This window comes from Pituophis catenifer, unplaced genomic scaffold, assembly GCF_029215685.1.
Source record: "Pituophis catenifer annectens isolate HBS135680 unplaced genomic scaffold, rPitCat1.0.hap2 SCAF_1, whole genome shotgun sequence".
NCBI classification, from domain to species: Eukaryota; Metazoa; Chordata; class Lepidosauria; order Squamata; family Colubridae; genus Pituophis; species Pituophis catenifer.
The window spans coordinates 215,839,470-215,859,319 of record NW_027256881.1 but is presented as its reverse complement, the minus strand read 5'-3'; positions in this window follow the sequence as shown (position 1 = coordinate 215,859,319).

The following is a 19,850-nucleotide window of genomic DNA, read 5'->3' as shown; positions in this document are numbered from 1 at the left end:
GTTCAAAACCTCTTATTTCATGCTGGAAAATATCCTCTGCCACTGCATTGGTCAGGATATCAGAAAAAAAAAAGTGGTATGCAAATGTGGTAGAACCATATTGATCAAGCTGCCTGAAAACCATTTATTTTTGATATTAAAATTTTGGCAGGGATGATAAAGAGAAAAAAATAACAGGCACTGAATTGAACTCTTCCCTGTTCCACCAGGAGAGATGTGCAGCTCATAAATTGTTGGATATTTCAATTGCCCATTCAGATCCCATTCAGGCATTTTCTTGTTGCCTGGGATTCAATACTCTTCACGAGGGGTCCTCAAACTTTTTAAACAGGGGGCCAATTCACGGTTTCTCAGACTGTTGGGTTGGGGGCGGTCAGACCAGCTGGGTGGGTGTGGCTAGGTGGTCATGTGATTGGGTGGGCGTGGTCAATTTAGCAGTCCATTAAACAATACACACAAATTAAACTTTAATTTGTTATGCTCCTGGGGGGTGGAAAGCAGGTTAGTGAATCGATGTGGCTGCCTTGGGGGCAGATCAGGGACTTCTGTTTGTGTGTGTGTGTGTGTGTGTGTATGTGTGTCTATCCCCTCCCTCCCCCCTGTGTGTGTCTCTCCCTCCCTCCCTCCCTCCCTCTCTCTCTCTCTCTCTCTCTCTCTGGAGGCTGGGGAGGGTAACAGTACCACTCCAGTACCACTCTGCTACCCAAAATGGGGTGGTTTTTGGCCTCCTGAGGCCTCCACGTCTCCTGTTTTTGGCCTCAGCCTCCAGAAGGCAGGTGGGGGCTGGCGCATAGGTGGGGTGATGTGGGTGGGGAAGCCTCATGGTCCCGCATGAGCTGGATTAATGGCTTTGGCGGGCCATAGTTTGAGGACCCCTGCTCTTCATTCTAATAGTTGTTAGCCTACAATTAATGATAAAATGGCAATCCAATCTATCCCACAGCAGTTGAATCTTTCAACATAGAAATAGGATTGTGTCCTCTAGTGCAAGAAGATTACATGGAAAACACAAAGACTAGACCAGACCAGACTAGACTTCCACTGATGTCATCTTCTTGGCTGAAATATAGACTATATGGTGCAACAAGGAGTATGGATCTGAAAAAGGTAGTGATTAATATGTGGTCAGAAATAAATTTATCTGAAGAAGTAAAAATGAGTTTGTGTGTGTGTGGTTGTGTGTGAGAGAGAGAAGTGGCCTAGTGGTGAAGGTTCGGAAGGTTGAGAATTCATTCCTAGATAGCAGCAGATGTTTTTTTCTCCTAGGACACAAAGAAAAAAAATCTGCTGTGAACTTCGCATGGCATCAGGAAGGGCATCTGTTCAGTAAACTCTCAGCTCTAGCCAGTTGCCCCAGCTCTACCCCAAATTAAGGGATTACAGGGTCATAAAAAGAGAGTTTTAAAGACAGAGAAAGAGAGGGGAAGAGAGAGCAAGGTGGCAATATAGTGTGAGTTGAGCACTGGAGAAGAAACATAAAAACAAATTAAGTGCAGTGGGAATGATGTACTTGATATCGATGTGTGGTAGGGCAAAGAACAGATGAAGCGCACAAGAATGAATGAACCCTCAACAAATATGAACTGAACAAGAAGGGGAATCACCAATACAAAAGAAGCTTTGAAAGGGCAGAGAGAATAAATGTGAGAGAGATTTCCGTTCTATATGGAGGAAAAGTGAATGGGTGAAGAACAAGGCAAAAACCAACGAAGTTGTGACTGGATTGAGTTAATGAAATCTGAGGGGGGAAAAGAGAAATGGAATGAATTTAAGTCTTTTATAAATAGTTGTAAAGACCCTTATGAGGATATTTACAAGAGCTCTGGAATAAAGAGCTAGCATTCCCCGTATTAATAAATCAATGGTTAAGGGATTAAAAGAATATGAGGTATTTTTCTAATTATCTTAATATGGGATTAATTCAACCAAAAATCCCAGGTTTACTGAATATTTCAGACAATGCTTAAAAAGGGTTTAAATACATTGAAAGTGTAAAATGGGTAATATACTTACATTATCAGGGACTGGTCTCAGTCTCATTTCATTTTATTTTAATGTCTATAAGATTGTTAATGTGCTCTTACACTGATCGATGTGGTTTAAAAATCTGAAAGTTCTTTTTTTTTTTTTTGCAATGTATCATATCAAGAATTATGGATTAAATGAGCATGAAATACAGCAAAAATAAAAGAAATACTTCTCTATGGAAATACAGGAGGATGTGTGATCATTTTCCATTTATGAACTTGCTCTCTGTTGTGTAATGGAAAAATCAATCAATATTACTCTGTACAGTCAAGCTTTAATGATCTGTTTATACATTTTTTTCCTGAACGATATATCCCTCTATGGAATATTTCTTAACTGTTCCCCAGCTTTTCAATAGTTTTCTTTCTTCTTTTTTTTCTTTTCTATGTATTAAGGTTTAATTTTTTTTAATGCAATTTAACATTTCCCCTTTTGTTCCTTTCCCCTGAGGATTGCCATTTTTTTACATGAGAAATCAACTTGAATTATTGTTAATATCTACATGCAGAATGACTGGGCCTCTAGAATTTGAAATGGTTCACTCAGTAGGAACATAGAACACAGAATAAGGGACAAGATATTTTCAACCAAGAGCTGAGAAGCCCAGTGGAAGAACTATAGAAAAGTCCACAATATTTTTATTTTGATATTTTTTTTATTTTATTTATTATTTCATTTATTATTTTATTTTATTTATTTTACCTACTTATATAGCTGTCCATCTCACAAACACGTGATTCTGGGCAGAGGTTAAAGTTAAAAACTCCGTAACAGTCTAAAAATAATCAAAAATAAATATTTTATTTATTATTTTATTTTATTTTATTATTAAAATTTATATGCCGCCCTTCTCCCGAAGGATTTGGGGCGGCTCACACAATAAAACAACAGCAATAACACCTAAAACCAATATAAAAATTAAAATCCCCAAAATTAAAACCTCGTAGTTGATCAGGGAGTTTGCTGGAACAGCCATGTCTTCAGGCCAGACATATATAATATATATATATATATATATATATAGATATGGTTTATATGTATGTATAAGTATATATATAATTATATAAATAGACATATATATAAACCATATCCAAATGGACAACATTGAAATCAGATGGACTTCATTTTATGTCAGCAATGCTGAAAAGATTCAGTTGCATCTGTTAAAACTGTTCCTATAACGTAAAATAAAATAAATAAAATAAAAAATGGAGAAATTCCTGGTAGCTTCTCTCTGTCTTCTCCCCATCCTATGCATTTCTTAATAAATATAACTTTTGATTTAAATGTAATGAAACACTGTCTCATTTATTAATAGTTGGGTCAAGGTCACACTCTGCATCCAAGTATTACAAGGCTTTTATCAATTCATTTTAAATAGCACCTCTTGCTACTTTGGCTGTTCTGTTAGCGCTCTTCATATGCTCAGGAGCACAGCCTCTAAAAAAGGACGCCTGAAGAATTCAAACCACCAACAAGAGTTTTTTGGCCTTTAAGCAGAGCAGCTTTATGTGGAGAGTGGCTGAAAGAATCAAGATTCCAGCTGCTTTTGTTCTGCTGGACAGTTGCTTGTTGCTTTGTCCAACCAATCCTTTCTTCCGTTCCCAGATTATATCTATTATTAATCCTTGCATTTTAATGACTGAAATCCCTGTTTGGTATTTCATCTCATATCTCTCCTTCCTTCCTTCCTTCCTTCCTTCCTTCCTTCCTTCCTTCCTTCCTTCCTTCCTTCCTTCCTCCCTCCCTCCCTCCCTCCCTCCCTCCCTCCCTCCCTCCTTCTTTTCTTTTCTTTTCTTTTTTCCTTCCTCCCTCCCTCCCTCCCTCCCTTCCTCCCTCTTTCTTTTCTTTTCTTTTCTTTTCTTTTCTTTTCTTTTCTTTTCTTTTCTTTTCTTTTCTTTTCTTTCTTTCCTTCCTTCCTTCCTTCCTTCCTTCCTTCCTTCCTTCCTTCCTTCCTTCCTTCCTTCCTTCCTTCCTTCCTTCCTTCCTTCTTTCCTTCCCAAATCTACTAATCTTATCCTTTGCTTTTTGCTTATCCATCTCAGATGGATAAATGCATCTTTGCTGAGTCTAATGCAACACGTTTGAAGTTAGACTGTTTTGTATACAATAACAATTTCTTTGTGTATTGAACCTAAGAGTGATGAGGGACTTACACCTTAGCTTTCCTTTAAGTAAACTTGTGGAATAGGTTGTAAGCACATATTGAATTGTGATGTTTGCTGATGTTTAATCGACATCAGGTTATAATTTTGCTATATGTTGAACTGAATAGATCTAGATTTAGGGATTGATTGGAAATGCGTTGGGTATAAGCTAAATTCAAAAGTATCGGCAATCATTTTCCAGCACTAATGCTTCTAAGCCCTTTAAAACAAGCTGTATTGTCTAGGACAGATTTCAGTCTCTGCACTGAGCAAATGGGAATAAAAGGCTAAGAGGTTTTCTCTCTTAATCGGGTATTTCTATTTAGGAGAACAGAGAACAAGATCTGACCAAACGAGCCTTAATTCCAAATGAGCCCAGTGCTCTGCTTTGTTTTGGATCCATTATTTTTGTTTTGCTTGGATAAAATTTAAATCTTAACACTGAGCAGTTGGGCACACAACCATTACAACAGGCCCTTTCCCCTCTAAATATGTATTGCTTTTAGAGTTAGGGGACAAGTAGGTATTAAGAAGAATAGGCGAAAATAAATATTTCTGTGTTGATTGTTCCTTTCCTTTAAGATTAGAGACGGGGATGTGGGAAATGGGCCTTTGTTGTGTGAAAGGTGCTTTTCAGAGAGCAGGAAGTTACATGTGATGAGAAGATGCTTAATATTGGTCACTATATTTATCTTGCTGGTTTGTGCCAACGTTACAGTTTTGGTCAGCCTGCCTCCCACCCGCATGTGCCAGCTGTCACAAAGACACAGCTAAACTGTTAGTCCCAACAAGGTACAAGGTGTCAATTCCTTTTACCCTGACACTGCAGTTCCTCTTCTGTGCTCGTCTGCCAGCTGCTGCCTGCCACAACCTGCATTCTTCTTCCTGTCCACAGGCCCATCTGTTACGCTGGTCTTTTGGCTACACAGTTTTTTGTCTGACTGGGACTTTCTGTGCCTGCTGCCATTCTCTGTCTGCATAGCTGTTCCACATGGCCACATCTCCCCACTGATTGACAGACTCTGTCTCTCTGCCAGCCATCGTCTGCCCACCACATCATGCCTGATCCTTCTCTATCCACTGGCACACTCTTCTGATTCTGATAAATAGTACTTTGGCTCGCTGTGGTAGACCTCTTGCTTGGCCAGACAAGGATGTTGGGGATAAGACCTCCCAAAGAGGCAACTCTTTCTATCACTAGCATAAGCAAAATGATGTGAGAGAATAGTTTGCCAGAAGACAGTCCCACAAGGAAGGATGTCTGCCAAGTATAAGGAAGGCATGCTAGGTCAAACAACCAAAAATCAAAGAGCGGGAAGGTAAAAGGATGGACTTCCATTTTGAAATCTTGGGCAATCAAAGCCCTGCCCCATTTTATAAGTGTGCAATGCATGTAACACACATGTTTTAAAAGAGTGGGGCTTTACTCCCCTGGCCATACCTGCCATTTTGAAGCCAGTGACTGTGGTTGCAGACGGTCCTCTCTGTTAGGCCATTCATATGTCTGGTTGTTGTCTCCTAACAGCATAAATCAGGGCTCTCAAAACTTAACAATTTAATACTTGTGGACTTCAACTCTCAGTATTTCCCAGTCAGCATGGCTTTAAAGCAGTGGTGAAATCCAAATTTTTTTACTACCGGTTCTGTGGGCGTGGCTTAGTGGGCATGGTGTGGCTTGGTGGGCATGGCAGGGGAAGGATACTGCAAAATCCCATTTCTTCCCCACTCCTGGAGGAAGGATATTGCAAAACCTCCATTCCCACCCCACTCTGGCACCAGCCAGAGGTGGTATTTGCTGGTTCTCCAAATTACTCAAAATTTCCACTACTGGTTCTCCATAATCTTTCAGAACCTGCTGGATTTCACCCGTGCTTTAAAGTTGCCAAGTTTAGAGACCCCCCCTCCCCCGGCATAAGTCAAAACTTTAAATTATAGTTTATAGTTTATAGTTATCGTTGGTGGAGGTGTTTCTTTTTGTCTTGCTGGATGCCCAAAGAAGAAAAGAAATTGAGTCTTAAACCTTCAGGTGCCCCGGAAGAAGTTTTGGCAGTAGCTTGATGAAAATAATATTTATAGGAGCTGAAAAAGATTCTCTCTGGCAGTTTTGGAAAGAATTCAGTTCTGAAACTTACAAGCAGCTTCTGTGTTATGCAGGGGTGGGTTCTAAATTTTTTTTACTACCGGTTCTGTGGGCATGGCTTATTTTGTGTGCGAGGCTTGATGGTCATGTGACAATTATTTAGGATTTAGCAGAGGTACTGGTCTACCAGGCTTTTAACTGCCTGCAGAGCTGTACCAATGTTAGGTGTTATGGCAAAGGTTACATTGCCCGGTTCTCTCTGCCAGTTTCTTCCTTGGTGACCAGTCTCTGCCAGCTTGCTCACTTTTTCTGACCAACCCACCTGCTTCCTCCACTGGCCATTTCCCCTGTATCAGCAGGGCTGGCATCTGCCTACAACAGACAAGTTATCCCGTCCTGATATAGAGTATTGCCAGAAAACAACAACTTGACAATCAATCCAGCTGAGCACCCACCAAAGCCAGGGACAAATAACTCCTTCCCAGGGAGGGCTAAATTTGCCGTTTCCTTGGCATCCCACAGAAGTCAGGATTGCCAGGTGCAAAAAGAGACACCCTAGAAAAATAAGTGACCAAGTTTTTTTTTTTTTAGGGGAAAAAAATAGCATGCACCAGGATACGTTCCACACAGGTTCAACACAATTTCTACACAGGTTGTTTGCTAGGCAAATGAAAAGCTATTTTGTCACCCTTTCATTATCCTTCCAAATATTGCAAACTGGGGATGCTTCCTATGACAGCTATAGGTGTTCTAATCCTTACCCATAAGCAGAGGTGATATTCAGCAGGTTCTGACCAGTTCTGGAGAACCGGTAGCAGAAATTTTGAGTAGTGCGGAGAACCAGCGAATACCACTTCTGACTGGCCCCGTCCCCATCTATTCTCTGCCTCCCGAGTCCCAGCTGATTGGGAAGAAATGGGGATTTTGCAGTAACCTTCCCCTGGTGAGGGAATGGAGATTTTACAGTATCCTTCCCCTGCCATGTCCACTAAGCCACACCCACCAAGCCATGCAACGCCCACCAAGCCACACCCACAGAACCAGTAGTAAAAATTTTTGAATCCCACCATTGCCCATAAGATATGTTTTTTTAAAAATACCACCCACACTGATTTCTCTTAGAATCTTGAGGCACTAACTTAAATTCTGCAATCTTGACTATTTCAATTCAAATCAAGTGACATCTGATTCACGCCAGCATACTTTGCAAGCTCTTGTGATGAAGTAATTGGAATGGAAACAATGGTGTCAGCTTTTGATTATGACTGGGGAGATTTAAAAAGAAGCATTCAAACACCTACATAAAATGTAAATTAACATAAAACAGCCTGACCTTGACCAACAAAGTTGATGCACCACGCTTAGTCATACTTAGGTATTGAGAAAGTTTCTGAAATTGGGAGACAGCCACCCAGTTACTATCGTTGCTTTCACTTGAGAGAGAGATATTGGATTTTGATTGAGAGATGAAATTCTCCTGAAACCACTCGAAGGCAAATCTGAATGATTGTGAGCTATGCAGGAAGAAAAATAATGGAAATTAGACTGGCGGGGCTCCAAATAATCATCTCTACTCCTGACATTGTGCCCATTCCTTGTAAAATTGCCATTTTCTTGACTCTCAATTAGACCCAGTTGTCTTTTTTTTAGGTCAACCTGAAGTCATAAAATAGCATACAAGCTTTTGAATTCTTATAGAACGAAATTGTTAGGCAAAATGGGGCACAACACTTTGCCTCCCAAACATCAGCAACAACAAGAAAACCTCAAGGTTTCAGCTGATAATTTGAGGGTGTGGCATTTGCATTTAGTCATAAATTTAGAAAAGAACATGGGAGGAGTTTGCCAATCTTCAAAGTAAGATCAGTCAGATGTTGGCATGATTTCAGATTGAGACTAGTTTCTTTCTTGGACTGCTGGTAAAACCAAACAAAGAAATGATGCTTCCTCTTCTTTTTCTTTAATTTTTTTTTAAAAAAAACACAATTGTTTGTTGTATCTATGATGTTCGAGAGAAACAAAACAATAAAACCCCATTGGGTAGCATACCTTAACATCTGGATATGATCTCAGAGTGTAAAATACTCCAGTGTTTGTTTCATCTTCTGCTTCTGTGCGTCTGATCCTTCAGAGATTTCTTTCAATAACTGTAAAGCTTAAAGTGGCCTTTTGCTTATTATTATGTTTCATTGCATAATCTGCCAGATGTTTAGAGTGGATTTGGCATTTTTATCCATCTATCAAGGCCTTCTCAAGGACTTGGGATAGGGGGATGAGATTGTGGAACAGAAGAAACGGTGCATCCAATTGGAATAAACGCACGGACACCCATTTATGTCTTCTGGTTTTCCTCAAAATCCCGTTTCTGTTTCAGATGAGACTTTGTTAATCTGTCAAAGGCCAAATGTCAGCTGTATGTACAACAGAAATCAGCCAGTGTCAGAAGCAGCTTATGCTGTCCCTTTGGCCACATCTGCATTGCTTTAAGATTAGAGGGGAGATAGATGAGTAAGGGTGGTGGGACAGGCATATAGCTATGGGTATTTAATAAGAAGAGGAGGAATTATATTAATTATAATTAATAAGCATAATAATAAATAATATAAAAGCCATATTAATACTTTCCTGTATGGTTAGCATTAGGGATGAGGGATCATTTGTTAAGTGAAATTTGTTTTTAGAAAGTTTGCAAGCTTGAACGTGATGTGTAGAAAGCTAACGTAGCTTTGGGGCAAAACTTTGAAAACACAGCTCTCCATTTCATTAATTGAGTCACAACATTTTTCTTGGTCTCGTGCCAAAATGTCAATTCTGGTACCGCTCAGTCCACCTGCCTCTCTCTCCATGCCAGCTGCCACAGTGATCCAGCTGAGCGGTTGAGCAAAACAGTCCAAAGAAGGTCCGTGTGTGGCACCAGAGTTTCTCTCTGGGCTGCTGTGCCCATCTGCTGGCTGTTGCCTCCTGGCCAAAATCCACCGCCTCCTTGTCCACGGGCCTACCTGTTCCAGCTGGCAGAGTCTTTCGACTGCCCTAAGTTATAGCTTAGGGCAATGTTTAATTTTAATTACAAATGAAATGAAACTATGGAGTTTGTCCTGATCTCGCTCATTACATTTTGGAATGGGACAAGACCTCATCTATGAAAAAGTATAACCCTCGGCTTGTAAGTAGTCTATACCTCTGGGAGTAGGCACATCCAATGTCCACAGTTGATTAATTCCAGCAGTACAATGCCATCCCTTGCCTTAGGATATCTTTTGGTTCTAAATATGAGTTCTGTCAGCCAATTTGCATGTAATGTGACAAATTGGGACATACACAATTAATAAATAACATTTTATGCAGTCTGCCTCCATTACGAACGACTGTCTCTATTATGAATGGCAGCCCAAGACTGCAGCTGAGCTGAGATTTAACATCTTTCTATCACTAGTGCCCAAAAGCAGGAATGTCCCCTATGCACAATCAGGGGCTACTGAATCTTTGGTCCACACCCTGTCATACTGTAGTTACTACTAATTTATTGCAACCCCCTACTCAAGACGTTCCCTAGTGAGCCAGCTGAATTTTATTTTATTTTTTATTTATTTTATTTTAATTTGATTTATATGCCGCCCTTCTCCAGAGACTCAGGGCGGCTTACAATACATTGTCTTCTACAAAGACCTCAAAACAACTTGCTCAGCTGCTAAATTGGCATTACTATCATTTAAAACACAGGCCTATTTAAATAAAATGCAGGTAAGCTAAGGAAAGATAAATAATACAACCACGTTATAATTTTTCTCTTCTTAGGGCAATGTGTAAGCCAGCAATTTTATCTGTCATATCAAATTACTACTATCCTGTTAATTGAAAGATGATAATATGTTTCTAAATGAGCATCAAGATTACCTGTTGGCATTTGACCTAAATTTCAATACCGTCTAGCCCTGAGCTTCTCCTGAGCCTCTTTAATTTCATGAATCTCCACCAGATGCAGCAGAGACTCAAACCTCAGGCTAGACGATGATATTTCACCTAATCCAATTAGTGTGAGCAAAATGGCAAATTCCTCCAACGAGGAATTTTTTTTTTTTGAGAAACAGCTTTATGTTGTCCAAGTCCAAGAAACGGTCAACTCTTGTGATGCATCAGACAATGCAGTCACAAATCTGACTTATGCCCCTTTGTGTCCTTCGTAACTGGTAAAGGTTTCCCCTGTCCAGCCATGTTCGACTCTAGGGGGCAGTGCTCATCTCCATTTCCTAGCCAAGGAAGCCAGGGTTGTCTGAAGATGCTTCCGTGTTTCATGCAGCTGCCATGACTTTAGGCCAAGGCGCATGGAACGCTGTTATCTTCCCACCGAAGTGCTACCTATTTATCTACTTGCATTTGCATGCTTTTGAGCTCACCCCATTGTTTGCTGTTCAGGTCTTGAACACAAGGCTTGTCAGCTTTCCATATGACAAGCTCAGCATTTTTAACAGCTAATCCAGCAGCAAATACAATAAATGGGACAAGGAACTCAGCTTGTTAAAAATGCTGCTGTCCTCAAGGGGCCAACATAATTTTCTTTCATTAGTCACAGACACAGAGAATACCATTTGGGAATTTTAGCTGTTCCTCTTTCAATATGCTTGGGCCTGGGTGAACAGCACAATTGCTTCATTTTTGGCTGCTTTCTTTCACCTGATTAAAGTGACTTCACAGGAAGACTCGAATCTGATGGAGGGCAAATGGCAGGCCTTAAACCGATGATGCTGAACCTTTGAGGCTTGGTGTGCTCAACTTGATTCTGCTGGTATGGCACCACTATACCACCCTCTGAAGAAAAAAGAAACAATTCTTTACATATTCAATTATTTTTTTAAAAAATAGTCCAATCAGATGGGGTGCTAGATTTGCAAATATCTGTAGCTTGGATGTAGGATGAGGGTAAAGGTTCATTCTCCAAGCTTGTGGGTTGGCTTCCAGCAGTGGTGAAATCCAAATTTTTTTACTACTGGTTCTGTGGGCGTGGCTTGGTGGGCATGATGTGGCTTGGTGGGCGTGGCTTGGTGGATGTGGCAGGGGAAGGATACTGAAAAATCCCCATTCCCTCCCCACTCCTGGGGGAAGGATATTGCAAAATCTCCATTTCCACCCCACTCTGGGGCCAGCCAGAAGTGGTATTTGCCAGTTCTCAAAACTACTCAAAATTTCCGCTACCGGTTCTCTGAACTGCTCAAAATTTCTGCTACCGGTTCTCTGAACTGCTCAAAATTTCTGCTACCGGTTCTCCAGAACTTGTCAGAACCTGCTGTATTTCACCCCTGGCTTCTGGATGTTTCATTACCAGACTAGGTAACATCTTCAGCAGAGTTTAGGGGATGTCAGTGTTCTTCTGTTTATAAGGGTTTCAGGTTCTGGGTGTATCAAGTGAGGGTCTTGTGACAGGTCTTATGATGGGTCAGCTGTGAGTCACCAGCAAGTCTTGTGATGGGTCTTATGATAAGGAGATTACCTTAGATCAGGGACATTCAGAGGTGAGCTGCTGGTGTGTGTGAGTGGGGGGTGGGAAATTGCACAAGATGGCTGAGAGTCGGTGCTGTCTCTGCTTGGCTGTGAGGTAGATTTGGCTTCTGAGGGGTTCATAGGCTGGTTTTGGTCAATGAGTCTGTTGATGGAATTGCTTGAGGAGTGTGAGGCTTCAATAAATTCATGAGCATGGTGGGTGGTAGTGTATTGCTAGGTGTTATATAAAATATCAGTTTATTAGGAGCTGGACTCTAGAGAGCACCTGATTACAATTCAGATTATAACTTCTATTATCAATAGCCAGTATGAACATGGAGTTTGATCACATAGTTGAATAGCCTTCAACTAGAATTATAGTGATTGTAAATATACATCTGACCAGCAGAGGGAGAAATAGACCTTGTTCTCTGGAATTACAGTGCAGAGAAGGATAGATCTCCATCATCTTGAAGAGCAAGAAATAACTGATGCCAGCATTAGGATAATATTTCTACTGACAAGAAAATTTGAGTACAAGATGGCTTCATGTCAGGAGGCCTGGATTGTGAAGTGATCTTTTTATGGCCAGATTAAACAAGGTATGTGTATACATACCGTGTTTTCCCAAAAATAAGACACTGTCTTATGTTTTTTTGAACCCTGAAATAAGCACTTGGCCTTATTGCCACGCACTCAAAAGCCCGATTGGTCTTATTATCAGAGGTATATAAACCCTGTTTCCACTGCACAGGGTGGTTGTTGTAGGAAAAACAGGAGGAGGGAGGAATATTAAATAAGTTCACTGCCTTGGGTTTCTTTTAAAGTAATAAAGGCAGGATAAAAAAGGAAGGAATATATATATATTCCAGGGCTGTAGAACAACTTAGTTTACGTAGGTAAAACCTGGCTAGAAAGAATATGCATATGCATATATATATATATATATATATATATATATATATATATATACGCATACGCATACGCATACGCATACACATACACATACACATACACATACACATACACATACACATGCACATACAGACTTAGTGAATCCACAGCTGGGCAATCCTGGGAGATGCTTTTTTTTTTTAAAAAAAAATAAAGTATGCATGTTGATGCAACAAATGCCAACATACCAGGCTAACAATGCTTCTAACATCAGCTTTTATTAGCATCTTCATTCCTTTCAGTTTTTTTTCTATTCCTTAAAGTACAATTGAGACAGGTTTCAGACAAACCAAGTCTATATTACAACCCATAATTGAAAACAGCAAAATAATTGATCCAACAGTAGTTTTCTGTTAAAAAATAAGTCAACTACAAAACTAAGAGTTGAAGTGAAGACCTGACATGAAGAGAAAGTTTAATGCACTTCTCTTTTTTGTGCCTGTACTGTTTCTCAGTTCCTGATGGAGATTTGTAGTTCATATATAGCTAGCTCCTTAAAGAATAAAGCAGCTGGCCACGTTAAGACAGAATGACCTTCTTAAACTAAGTGGTCTGAAAGAAATTGTCTCTTATCTTCAGACAGAAAATGGAATAGAATTCCTGTTAATAATCTTGCATTTTTTAATGGGCATGTATCTCAGGCTACCTTGATAACACAATATAACAAAAACCAACAACATCTAGTTGTTTAAATAATAAGAACCGTCAGTTATACAAAACAAGTGCTCCCTGGCCCCCTGCAAATAGTAATAAAGCTTACAAGAAGTGCTTACTGTGCTGTAATTTTCAATATATTTCATGCTACCAGTGTGCTAGCTGCTATATACAACAGATCGATGCCATGTTTCCTGCTTTATTTACTGTAAATACTACCACCATTTTACAAACATTTCCTATGCCAGCCCTCTATGCACTCTATGATACGTATCTGACCAATGGAGGATGAAATATCTTAAAAAGCCATCCTAATTTAGGCAGCTTGGGTAGGAAGTATAATAACAGGTGTGAAGAAGAGTATTCTGAGATACCACAAGTGACAGATTTATTTTATTTTTTTTGAGTGCCAGAAACACAGTGACAGTAACAGATGGAGCACTGCAGAGACAAAAGAAGGAGACATAATCTTAGATCATCTGTTCCATATTTATTCACTAGAGTCCAACTAGCATATAAAAAGGAGACGTTCCAAACAAGGACAGGCTGGAGAAGGTCCACAGAAAACAAGGACCAAAGGCAAAGGTGAAGAGGTAAGAAAGGCACAAAGAGCTTCTATGGGAATGACAGAAAGCACAGCATACTGATTGTATGTTAATTAAAGAGATTAGTGAAGCATAATAGTTATCTTTGTCATGAGATAGTCCTACTTGTTCAGAAGTTATAATAGTGATGCTTGTTCTTCTGATAGGTCAGACCCCATTCACATGCTTAGAATCAAAATCAAGAAAAATATTGTTTTACACCAGAACATTGAGGTGGATCCTCAGCAGTGGTGGGTTTCAAATTTTTTTACTACCGGTTCTGTGGGTATGGCTTGGTGGGCGTGGCATGCTTGGTGGGCGTGGCTTGGTGGGCATGGCAGGAGAAGGATACTGTAAAATCTCCATTCCCTCCCCAATCCAGGGGAAGGTTACTGCAAAATCCCCATTTCCTTCTGATCAGCTGGGACTCAAAGAGGCAGAGAATAGATGGGGGCAGGGCCAGTCAGAAGTTTTACTTCCGGTTCTCCGAACTACTCAAAATTTCCACTACTGGTTCTCCAGAACTGGTCAGAACCTGCTGAAACCCACCTCTGAACCTCAGGTATATGCTTTAAAGTTATATTTAAAACCAGGGAATGGAACAATGTCATTGAAGACGCTCATGATTTATCTCTTTGCAACTGTCTAGCTGGAATCTTGTATTCCACTATGTTGCTACAAGGAAGTGTAGCACACTACAATTTTGTTCAGATTATAATACTGTATCTGTTTTTAAATAGTCTCATTTCCGAGTTTGATTTTTAGATCTGAAATCTGAGAAGAACTATTGAAGTTGCAGAATATAATCCTAGACTATGTGAGATTTCAGCATCTGACCTACTTTCATTTTGTTTTCATCATGGCTATCACATGTAGACTAATATTTAAATTGACATGGGTTGGGAGAAGTTCTGAGTTTTAACCAAAAGCAGTTCTGAGATGAGCCAGAAAACTTGACAATAATTTTCATTTTCTATTTTCAAAAGATAGCAGCTTGGAACTTTTCATTCTAATAAAGGAAAAAAACCCATTGATCTAGTGACTGAACAATGTAATCACAGTGATGTAACAAGGATAAGTTGGTATTTTTAGTGAATGGTGTTAGTCGTATCCCAATATGTAAAGAGGAAAGGAGTTGCTTTCTGATGCCCCATTGATGTCACAGAGATTCATATGGTGAACGCATTATATTTATATCTAGAAATGTGCAGTATTATATTTAAACCAGAAATAGAAATGTAAAAATAGCTCTGCTGGACCAGGTTGAGGCACATCTTAGGTGTGTATATATGTATGTATGTGTATACATACATACATACATACATACATACATATATATATATATATATATATATATATATATATATATATATACATACATACATATATACATATATATATATATATATACATATATACATATATATACATATATATATATATACATACATACATACATACATACATACATACATACATATATATATATATATATATATATATATATATGTAGGTCTTTGGTTATTCGGGTCTTCTCCCACGTAAAATTGGAAGTGTCTTGGCGACGTTTCGACGAAGTCTCATTCGTCATCTTCAGGCTGGTGTTCTCGGCTTCGTGCTTCCAGGCTCCTGGAAGCACGAAGCCAAGAACACCAGCCTGAAGATGACGAATGAGACTTCGTCGAAACGTCGCCAAGACACTTCCAATTTTACGTGGGAGAAGACCCGAATAACCAAAGACCTACATACAAACACCCGCGAAAACCTGAAAAAACAAATATATATATATATATATTAGGTCACCTGACTAGGTGGTTCAGTGGCTAAGACACTGAGCTTGTTGATCAGAAAGGTTGGCAGTTCAGCAGTTTGAATCCCTAGTACAGGTCTCCTGGGTGAGCAGGGGGTTGGACTAGATGACCTCCAAAGTCCCTTCCAACTCTGTTACTGTTATGTTATGTTATGTTATGTTATGTTATGTTATGTTATGTTATGTTATGTTATGTTATGTTATGTTATGTTATGTTATGTTATGTTATGCTGACTCCAAGTGGCAGGGCTAAAATGCAGCAATCCACTTTAATCAAAAGATAATGCCAGCTTTAAAAGATACCACCAAAGTGCCAAGGTCTGACTGCGATACCTTGCTGATAGCTTCAAGGTGGCAGGTGCCATTGTGTCTTTTTATAACCTGGTCTCAACTATATCTTGAGATTCCTAGTTCTGTGCCACAGTAGTAGGAAGAGCACTAAAACGGTACTTTAAAGCAAAGGTGAAGGAAACGGCAGAAGTCATGTTGAAAAAGCTGATGAAGCACTTATTGTTATGTTTAAGAGGAAGGAGGGAATAATAATTTTGATTGTAGCTTTTTGCACTGAAGGTCAGGAGTTATTTCTTCTTAATTATCTTCTCTCCCCTCCCCATTCTTTTCCTTTAACTATATTGTGTGCTGCACTTTCCCCCACTTCTTTCCTTTGTTTATATATTTATTCTTTTTCTTTCATTGAAGTTAAATGTCTCAATTAAAGTTATCTATATCTTAGTCATATATAGCTATTTAGCTAAAAGAAAACAGCAGTAGTTAATATAAAAAGCCTGAGAAAGAATGATATACAAGACCGATGGCAAACAAAAAGGTAAGCTTTTAGCAATTCTCTCCTGTTCTGTGAAATCCCTGCATATATTTGTAAACATATATTATTACTTCTTTCAGTATATGTAGAACCAGTTTGGTCTAGTGGTGAAGGCACCAGACTAGAAACCAGGAGATAGTGAGTTCTAGTCCAGCTTTAGGCATGGAGGCTGGCTAGGTGACCTTGGACCAGTCATTCTCTCTCAGCCCAACTCACCTCACAGGATCAGTAGTGGGATTCAAATCCCATCGCTATTGGTTCACTTGTGGGCGCTTGCATATGCATGCACATGCACAGAGACGTCTAGGCAGGTGGGCAGAGCCTCCCACCGCCGCTACCAGTTCGCCCGACCCAGGGCGAACCGTAACAACCCACCACAGCACAGGATGGTTGTTGTAGGGAAAACAGGAGAAGGGAGGAATATTAAGCAGGTTCACTGCCTTGGGTTTCTTCTAAAGTAATAAAGTCAGGATAAAAGAGGAAGAAAGGAAGGAAGGAAGGAAGGAAGGAAGGAAGGAAGGAGCGAGCCAGCCACTAAATGAAACTAACTAAATATAGTAGTAACCAGATTGAGAAAGCTAGTGGGAAAGGATCACAGATGTAGAGGTGGGACAATCTCCTTGGGGACTTTCTGTACCATGGATCTTCTGCTGCTAATTAACCTGGTTTCAGAGTCTCTCCTGTCTGCCTTTTGCTCAGGATATGGTTCATGTGTAGTCCTATGGATGCATCATTATTTACATCTACACTTTTAGGGGTCAAATTAGTTTAGCAGGGGGCAACATGTTGAATAGTTGGCCCTAAAACAGGAATGTGCAAATCAAACTTGTGATTTTTTTTTTTAAAAAATTGGATTCTTTAGAATTGCATCCTGGTAAACTTTTTGGAAATGCTTACAGTGAGTTGAAGTGATCTCCAAAGAATTTTGCCCCATTAATGGCCCCAAGCAATCTAGACCATGGCTGAAAGTAACAGGTATACAAACAAATGTTCCCAATTATCAGTAAAATCTGTCTCTTTGTCCAGGAAGATGATAATAATAGAGTAGCTATTATAACTGAACTTTTAGGATATAAAAATTATATATCAGCTTTACAGATAGGTCATCTCTTTTTGCAATTCTACTTTGGCCCAACTAAAAAAGCAATAATAATGGATTTAAATCAAATAACTCTGTATGACTGCTCCCTACTGAGGTGGATGAGAAGGCTTCCTGGTGTTACTCTGAACACTCAATTATGACTTTCTTTCTTTCCAAAATATAAAAGTTGGGAAGTATAGAACTGGGCAAGATAAAGGATTCATTGATTACTTTTGATGGCTTAGAGGTAATGGAAGTGCAGTTTTTGAAAGTATAACGTAGCTCAGAAAAGTTGGTCTTTACGTATTATCCATGTGCACACATAATTGCTACCGACTAGGCAGAGTGTAGATTCTAAATTTAATCTCTCCACTTTTTGTATCACATTATTTAGGTAAGGAGTACACATAGTCCTTGTTTAATGACCATTCTCAGTTACAGTGGTGATGGCAAAGTAATTTTGCAACTAATGCTCACATTTATGACTTTCGCAGATCTCAGCAAAGGAAAGCTGAAGTGAGGTTGTAAACCCAGTTGCGATTTCCCTTAGTGACTGCTTAATGAGTGAGTTGCCAGTTCCGATTGTGGTTACTAAATGAGGACTATCTGTATGCCATTTCTGTTAGCTCTAGGGTCACCCCTGGACTTATTTCTACACCATATGCAAAAATGGGCTACACCCTCAAACTGGATGGGACAAGATTGATTGGGCAGTTGGCTAAAATGTTGCCTGTTAGCCCACCCATTTGGAAGGAGTTCTCAGGAAAGGTAGTAGCTTCTACTTTTTAGTAGAGCAGACCGGGGCATTTTTCTCCTTCTCCTCTCTTCAGTTATTAACATAATATTATTATTGTGAACAATAAATCTGTAAGTCACAGTGTTAGTTTATATCAGGGGTGTCAAACTCAATTTCACTGAGGGCCACATCAGGTTTGTGTTTGACTTTGGGGTGTGGCCAGCAGGCATGGCCAGCATGACATCATGTGTGTTGGGGGGCACCTGTGGTGGCCCAATTGTTTTGCCAGTAAAAATGTGCTCCCAAGTTCCATTTTCAGCTGGGACGGCCTCCTGCAACCCTCTGCCAGTGAAAATGGAGCTCGGGAGGTTCGCGCGTGATCTTCTACTTCTTGCAGAGTGATGTCACTTCATGATGAGAAGAAAGTATATTCTGTAACTTTTATTTGGCTTCAAAAGAGCGTTCATACTATTACAGTTATGGCTCTGTAGCTAGTGCTGGGGTTCGGAATGGGATGGGGGGAGAGAAGAGGAAAAAAACCCAGTACTTTGATGGATTGTTGTTGGAAACTAGTTGTTACCTAATTTATGTTGCACTGAGATCATCGGGACCATTGGGAAGCACAGGTGGAAAGAATCTAAGAAAAACTTTGTAGAAGCCATACTGAGCCTTTCAGTAGATACAGCTGTTTTAATGCTTTGAAGAGGCATTTACTTGCTTACACCATAATTTTTTTAAAAAAATGTACCTTTCAAATGATCTGGGCTGTCTACCTGTAGATAATCATATTTATGATAAAGTGCTATTGGCAATGAACTGTGTTTTTTGAAGATGAGACAGAAAGAGTCAACCCACAAGAGAACTGGGAAAATTTGATAAATCAAGAAGCAGGACTGATAAATAATCCAGTGTCCCTGTGCCCTTTGAGCTCACTGAGATCCTCAAATATGGCAGAAAATGTGCTGTTAAAATGTGTTTTACCGCTCAGACATTTTTTTTTCAGGACAATGGATTTTAGAATTCATGTAACTGAATCGAAGGGTTTTGAAAGATTGAAGGGTTTTTGAAGGGTTTATTTAACAGAGACAGATTGCAAGATGCCCAGCCATCAGAACATACTGTATATCTGTTATATTGGCCTGCCAAAGGTTACAGTCATTTTCATATGCTCCCCTATATACAGACCTGCCCTGTTCAATATACCGGAATCAACACCAATATCCCAAATTGGCTGTCTTCATAAGTGATACAGAGAGTAATTCTCTCAGTGTAACTTAGCTTGTCCTTGATCAGCATACTACCACTAAATGCAAAAAAATGCACTTATGAAGCCTGTGCAATCTGCAATTATGTTTCTTCTTCATCTGTAAATGAGGCTGTAGAGTGGCTTAGTAGTTTTGGCTCTGGGCTTGTTGGCTGGAAACCCCAAGTTCGAGACCTGAGTTCCATGTGACAGGGTGAGCTCCCATCCTCACTCC